The following is a 7,166-nucleotide window of genomic DNA, read 5'->3' as shown; positions in this document are numbered from 1 at the left end:
CTTTGTGGGGTATGTGTTACCTCTCATACAGGCTCCACACTGGCCTGCCATCTCAGCTCAGAGTTAACAGGACTTCCAGACCGCTGAGCCCTCAGGGCTACTTACTCTGTCTACCGAGTCTAGAGTCATTTGGATATTAGGCCACATATCCCAGTCCCAGACTGCTCTGTAAGAAGGCCATTGGGCCCACTTAGCTGGGAACACTCAGATAGCACCCGCTGGCCAGGCTGTGTCTCCCCACCCAGTTATCTTCCATTTGGGTCCCCAAGACAGGGCTGTAGTTTTCCTTTATAGAAGGTCGGATGCCCTAAGACTCCATCTTGCATGCTGTACCCAGGTCAGAGCATACCTCCTACATTCACTTGGATGCCTCTTCAGCCAAGATATCTGCACCCAGGATAGGAGCGAGCGGCCATGCTTTACTGTTTGGGTTGGATATCGCTTCCCCCTGGCTGGATGTCTAGGACAGAACTGGCCTCCACATAGCAGTCTAAAACCATCACCAGGACCAGCTCCCTGCCTCTGGACTGGGAGCTGCTGGCCCTCGGCTGGCCTTCACTCAGATGCCCCCAAGTCCCACCTGGGCTGTCCAGGTGTTGGCAGATGTGGGAGCCCTCAGCAGGCCTGGCAGATGGTCAGGGCCCTGTTTGCCTTGAACAGCCACTGGAGCCAGGTGGTTATTTCCCCCTGCAAGGCCCTGCAGCCCAGCCAAGCCACAGGGAACACATAAACAGAACCAGGGCTGGCCAGTGAGGAGACGAGGAGGAGGGTATAGGGAGACCCCGGTCCACTGCTTCCATAGTCCATTATCCAGGCACCTCACAGGATCCACTGGACTCTAGATCTGGTCAGCAAGGTGGCCAGGTCCAACTCTCACCTGCCTTGAGCCTACCAAGAGGCTCTAACTCTGTTTGGGTCCATCTCCTCGGCACTAGCTGGGAGAGCAGCTCTGAAGAGCCTTAGAAGTTGCAGGGCATGGTGGTGCACGCCTTGAATCAGCACTTGAGAGGCAGAGGCAGGTGGATCTCTGAGTTCAAGGCCACCCTGGTCTACAAAATGAGTTCCAGGACAGCCAGGGCTAGGCTGAGAAATCCTACCTCAAAAACACAAATATAAACAAAAAAGGCCCTTCCACTCTGAGGGAAGACACACAGGCTGGCCTCTGCTGGGGCTAAGCCTACAGCTGCCAGCTCAGAATGGAATCATGGGACTACAAATTCCATTGCTGCCCACCAGCAGCCTGCAAGCCCTACTCAAGACCAGGGAGGGCACTTGGCCTGCAGGCTGCCCTAGGCAGACCATGGTAGTCCACATTCTCCAGTCCTCACCCCAGGGAGGTGACAGGACAGAGCAGGGGGAGGGTGCGGAGTTCTCTGGAAGTTCAAGAGGGATATGAGGAGTCTGAGGGAACTCAGCCCTGCTGAGTATCTGTGATGGGACACAGTCCTGCTCCAGGGTCCTGAGAGGTCACTGGCTCTGGGGAACAGGCTTGGGACTAGGGATGTGGGGCTTGTGGTCTAACTTCAACACAACCAGGCTGGGTCCAGCTCTCTCCTTGTCCTTGATGCCTTCTTGGTCAACCACAGAATGATCCCAGGCTGAAGCTACCACAGCAAACTGAAATAACCCTTGGTTTGGTGGGGCTGGCCCTACTGGCCGAGAGGGGCAGTGGAGAAAGGGGGTCCAGCAGGGGCCTAGGCCCTGGCTGGCTATGTGTATGTATATGCGTTAGCCTGGGCAAGCCTCGGCTTTCCCGACCTGAATGGACTCAGAACCCCACCTCACTCTCAAGTCTGTCCTGAGGCTGTTTCAGCTACCTGGACAGGGCTCTCATCTTCCTGCCGTGGGCAGAACGGCAACCCTTCAGACAGGATGCAAGGGTGAATCATCCACAGCTTCCCACCTCAACATCACAGTCCTGCAGGCAGGGGAGGCTTTAAGGCTCGGCTGGAGGATGGAAGGGTTCTGGGACACGAGAAGGTGGGCTCTGGGCCACCCTAGACCTACTCCTTCATCAATGTCTGTGGATCCGATCACTTTCCAACACAGGAAGCCCTTGCCAGAACACTCTACTAGTCATGTGAAGTACCTGTCCATCCAAATCAACCTGACCCAGACTACAGCATTTGTGAGGCAGAGAGTAATGTTGGTGTGGACCACACAATAGTTCTTGTCCAAAAACCTTGCTGCTACACTACATGTCCCAGTAAGACCACCTATACCACTAGGATAGACGGGTGCATTGTACGTGGATTTCTATGTGTATTTGTGGGTGTGTGTGAACTTGGGTATTTGTTATTGTGTCTGTTTGTGGCTCTATTGGCATGTACACCTCTGTGTTTGAATGTGTCAGTGTATGTTTATGTTTGTGTGTGTGTCTGTATGTCTTTGTACATATCTGTATCTTCTGGTGCATCTGGGAGACTACATACCAGTGTCTTTTTGTTTGTATGTGTGTCTGTGTACGTGTGATCTTTGTGTGTGTACCCGTGGTCTGCGAATGCCGCCTGAGGGTGGAATTTGGCTCTCAGACATGTTTGGTTTGGCTCTCCCAGTATTTTCAACATCTTGAGCCAACATTTAAAAATCAGGATATTTCACATAAAAATTCAGCTTTCCAGCTTCTCTTAAAAATTCAGAAGCCCTGGCAAACTCAGACCAGGATTCCCATGAGGCCACTCTCCTCCTAAGCTGCAGAGGCCAGCCTCCTCCTTCAGCCTCTGTAGCCTTGCTTCTCTTGCCTTGAGAATGGCTGGGTTTGGGACCCAGAGTGTGTGGTCACTACTAGATGTTAGCCTTTTAGGGAGTGTGTGCATGAGTACACACAATGAACCTATAAATGCATATGGGGTACTTCTGTGTGAGGCAAACCGGAATGCTTGCATGTGCATGAATACCTGTATATGCACGTGTATGAAGACTGTGTGTGGGAAACATATGTAAGGCTGTGCATGTGTGTGTGCATGGAGGGGGTATATTTCTGGCCATGGGGAGTGTGTGGGCCACTGTGGTCTGGCATGCTCTGCACAGGAGCCTCTTCCGGCCTTTGAGGGAGAATCGGATTCCCGGCTTCTGGCTGGGATGCCTTGTGGGATTTATTTCTGTCTCAGTGCCCACTGAAGGCCTGAGTAATGGGAACATTTAAAGAAAACCAGAAATACATACAGAAGAGGCAGGCTGGCTAGAAAAACTCAGCTCTGATACCCTGCCTGGTCCACAGCTGCGTGAGCCCGAGGCCAGGTCTGAGTCTAGAAAGGAGTAGCCTGGGACCCAGCACGTCCTCCCACTCTGTGGACAGCCTAGTTCTGGCAACATCGAGCCATCTGGTGGGCAAGCTCGCCACCCCACTGGGTTAACAGTAAGCAGTATTCAGGGCAAGGTGAAAGGATGCCATGTCAGCCTGTGCATGGGGACGGTGCCTTTCTCCAGTCAGGTTTTCTCGAAGTCCTTATCTTCAGCTATCCTATGAGCTCAAACACTCAAACACACACATAGACACACACACACACAGACCATATGTGAAGTGGACTCCCAGCTCAAGGAGAAGCAAGAGTGGTGGGCCTGGCAGGGCTGAACTTGTCCTTAGGGTTAGGACACTTGAAGAGTCCCCAGACTGGCCTGCCTAGTCCTGGGACCTGCCCTCCCCAGGACGTGGTCACCATTATTCTGGGTTCAGATGACCTGAATCCCACTCTTTATCATCTCTGATGCCCAGCTACCTCATGGGACACAAGTCCACGGGGAAGAGGAATGCTTCACGCGGTGGAGAATCCAGCTACGTTGGCGGCCACAGGAGTGCAGGCGCGCTCAACTATGATTTAGGCAACCAGTCTGGTGTTGCCTGCTGCCACCCAGTGTCCGTGTGCGGAAGTGGGGAATTACAGGCCCTGGCGACACCAAGTCTCATTCTTGGTGTCTCTTCTTGGCTGAGAAGCCTCTTGGGGCGCTTGAGGTTCTGGGAAAAGTGGTCTTTAGCTTTTGTAATTTAATGGTGTGTGTGTGTGTGTGTGTGTGTGTGTGTGTGTGTGTGTGTGTGTATGTGTGTGTGTGTGTACTCTGGTGTGGCATGAGTGTGTGGAGGTGGTCAGAGGACAAACCAGTGGGAGGGAGTCAGTTCCCTTCTACCATGTGGGACCCCAGAGTTGAGGCCAGGTTGTCAGGCTTGAGGGTAACCCCTTCAGCTGCTGAGCACTCAGTGGCCCCATTTTTTTCCCCTTGAGACAAGGTTTTACAATAGCTCAGGCTGACTTAGAACCCACATATAGTCCTGGCTGGTCCTGAACTCCAGCAATCTTCCTGCCTTAGCCTGGAGTGGTGAGATTATTGGCATAAGCCACTAAACTAGGCTTTTGTTCTGTTTTCAAATAAAATTTTAGGGGCTCGAGAGATGGCTCAGTGGTTACGAAGCACTAGCTGTTCCTTCAGAAGACTCAGTTCAGTTCCCAGCACCCACCCTGGGGCTCACGGCCATCTGTAACTCCAGTTTTAGTGGATCCGATGCCCTCTTCCGGCCTTGACAGGCACTGGGCACACGTGTGGTACACAGGCTTCACCTCACATGTGTGTGTGTGTGGGGGGGTGCACACGCCTTGGCATGTGTGCAGAGGTCAGAGGGGACCTGTGTGGAGTCAGTTCTTCCACTTCATGTGCTCTGACCCACTGATTCATCTCACCAGCCCTGGCTTACACTTTTAGGTATAGAACATACTTTTTGTACTCTGATGCCTGTGAACCATGACTCATTTCTTTCCTGGTACTTAAATGTCTTCTGTCAGTCTTGCCCAACAGTCAGCCTTACTGAGCTTTCCAGAAGACGCCAGTTTATTTGCTGCTATCCCACGTCCCTGAGCAAGCATTGCTGGCTGCCTTCCTTTCAATCACAGGCCATGTGCCTGGCTTAAACCACCCTCATTCCCCTGGCCCCCTCACGTCCTTGCAGCTTGCAGGAGCCCTGAAACGTTAGGACCAACTAGTCAGAGCGAGTGTGTCGGATGGGACTCGAGGTGAGTGCAGATGCCACCGTGAGAGGGTAAAGCAGGGGGTCGGGGTCACACAAAAGGACTCACATCTCAGACTGCTTCAAGTGTGCATGCATGTGTTATCACGCTTCTATGAACACTCCTGGCCTGTCTCCTGGCATGCACGTGCAACAGTTCACCAGTACACGGAGGGTCAGAGTAAACACACGCAGAAGTAAACACACTTTCGGAAGTGGTCTCTTTATCTGCCACCACCTTGTGCAAGCCTGATCCCTACACCAAGCACATGGGCGTAGGTAAGAACACTGTCTGCGGGTCTCCGCTGCGCTGACGTTCCTCCAGCCATCTTTGCTGCTTCTGGCCAGTCCTGTGCTCACCAGAGCGCTGCTAGTCCCTTTCCTTTCAATCTGCGGTTAGGCTTTCCTCTTCCGAGACACCATCTCCCTACAGCCCAGGCTGGCCTCAGCTTCCTGCCTCCATCTAAGAGACCTGGGATTACAGGTGTGTAATACCATTCGGAGCTACTTTTCAAGATTTCTAATCAGTTCTTACATCTGATTCTTGTTGAGTTATGGGGGATGGGCCACCTCACTTCTCTGATAATAAAACACTCCTTTTAAAGCTACTGTTTCAGTTTCCTGGGCTATAAATCTCCTTATAGCCCAACCACCTGTAACTCCAGTACCAGGGGATCTGATGCCCTCTTCTGGCTTCCATGGGCACCACAAATAGATGTGGTGCAGACACATAAAAGATTAATGATTCCAGTCTACCCAGTACTGGATTATTAGCTACTCTTTCGGGTACTAGACTTCAAACATTTATTTATTTATGTTTGTTTGTTATTTATCTATGTTTTTCTTTTTTTTAAAGATTTATTTATTATGTACACAGAAGAGGGCGCCAGATCTCATTATAGATGGTTGTGAACCACCATGTGGTTGCTGGGAATTGAACTCAGGACCTCTGGAAGAGCAGTCAGTGCTCTTAACCTCTGAGCCAGCTCTCCAGGCCCCTATCTATGTTTTTCAAGACAGGGTTTCTGTGTAGTTTTGGTGCTGGATCTCGCTCTTTTGGGTACTAGACTCCAAACATACATTCATTCATTTATTCATTTATTTATTTATTTTGGTTTTTCAAGACAGGGTTTCTCTGTGTAGTTTTGGTGCCTGTCCTGGAACTCACTCTGTAGACCAGGCTGGCCTCAAACTCACAGAGATCCACCTGGCTCTGCCTCCCCAGTGCTGAGATTAAAGGCATGCGCCACCACAGCCCAGCGACTTTAAATTTTTAAAAAGAGGGCTGGATGTGGTGGCGCACACCGTTAGTCCTAGGACTTGCGAGGCAGAGGCAGGCGGATCTCTTGAGTTTGAGGCCAGCCTGGTCTACAGAGCAAGTACCAGGACTGTCAAGGTTACACAGAGAAACCCTGTCTCAACAAACCAAAAGTTTTAAAATGACATCTGTGTGCACATGCATCCCTGCACCTCTATACAAACCTCAAATATGACTGTGTTCACATGCCCCCCCCCCCCACCACTCCACAATCTGTGTGCCCCCCCACCCTACCCCACTCCCTATACGTGCCTGCACCCCCCCTCTACCCCCCCCCAATACGTGTGCACATGCATCCCTGCACCTCTATACCCTGTGTGCTCAGACTTCAGAGGACAATGAGCAGGAGAACCAACTCCACAATCTGATTCTCCGTGGCGAGGGCCTTTACCTGCTGAGCCATCTTACTGCCTCTCCCTCCTCCCTTTGTTGAGATAGGGTCTCACGTAGTCCAGGCTGGCCCTGTACTCACTTCGTAGCCGAGGATAGCACTGAACTGATCCTTCTGCTCTATGTACACCCAAGGGCAGGGATGTTACCACACCTGCTTCATGTGGTGACAGGGAGTGAATCCAGGCTTCGTGCACACTAAGCAAACACCTAACAACCGAGGCCCATATCCCTAGACATTTTTTTTTTTTTCTAAGATGAGGCCTCCCTGAGTAGCCCAGGCAGTCTTTTAACAACTCCTGCTCCAGACTCCCAACATGCCTGGCAAAGAATTTCATTTTCGTGGCTCTTGTCAGAATGTGTATCAACGTGGCAGCTTTGTCTTTCTCTTTTCTTATGGGGCAGTTTCTTGGTCAAGCCCCACAGGTCACAGATTGAGACACACCGCCTCTGTTAGCTTTC

The sequence above is a fragment of the Peromyscus leucopus genome, chromosome 7, assembly GCF_004664715.2.
Source record: "Peromyscus leucopus breed LL Stock chromosome 7, UCI_PerLeu_2.1, whole genome shotgun sequence".
Lineage (NCBI taxonomy): Eukaryota > Metazoa > Chordata > Mammalia > Rodentia > Cricetidae > Peromyscus > Peromyscus leucopus.
Note: the sequence above shows the minus strand (reverse complement) of the source record.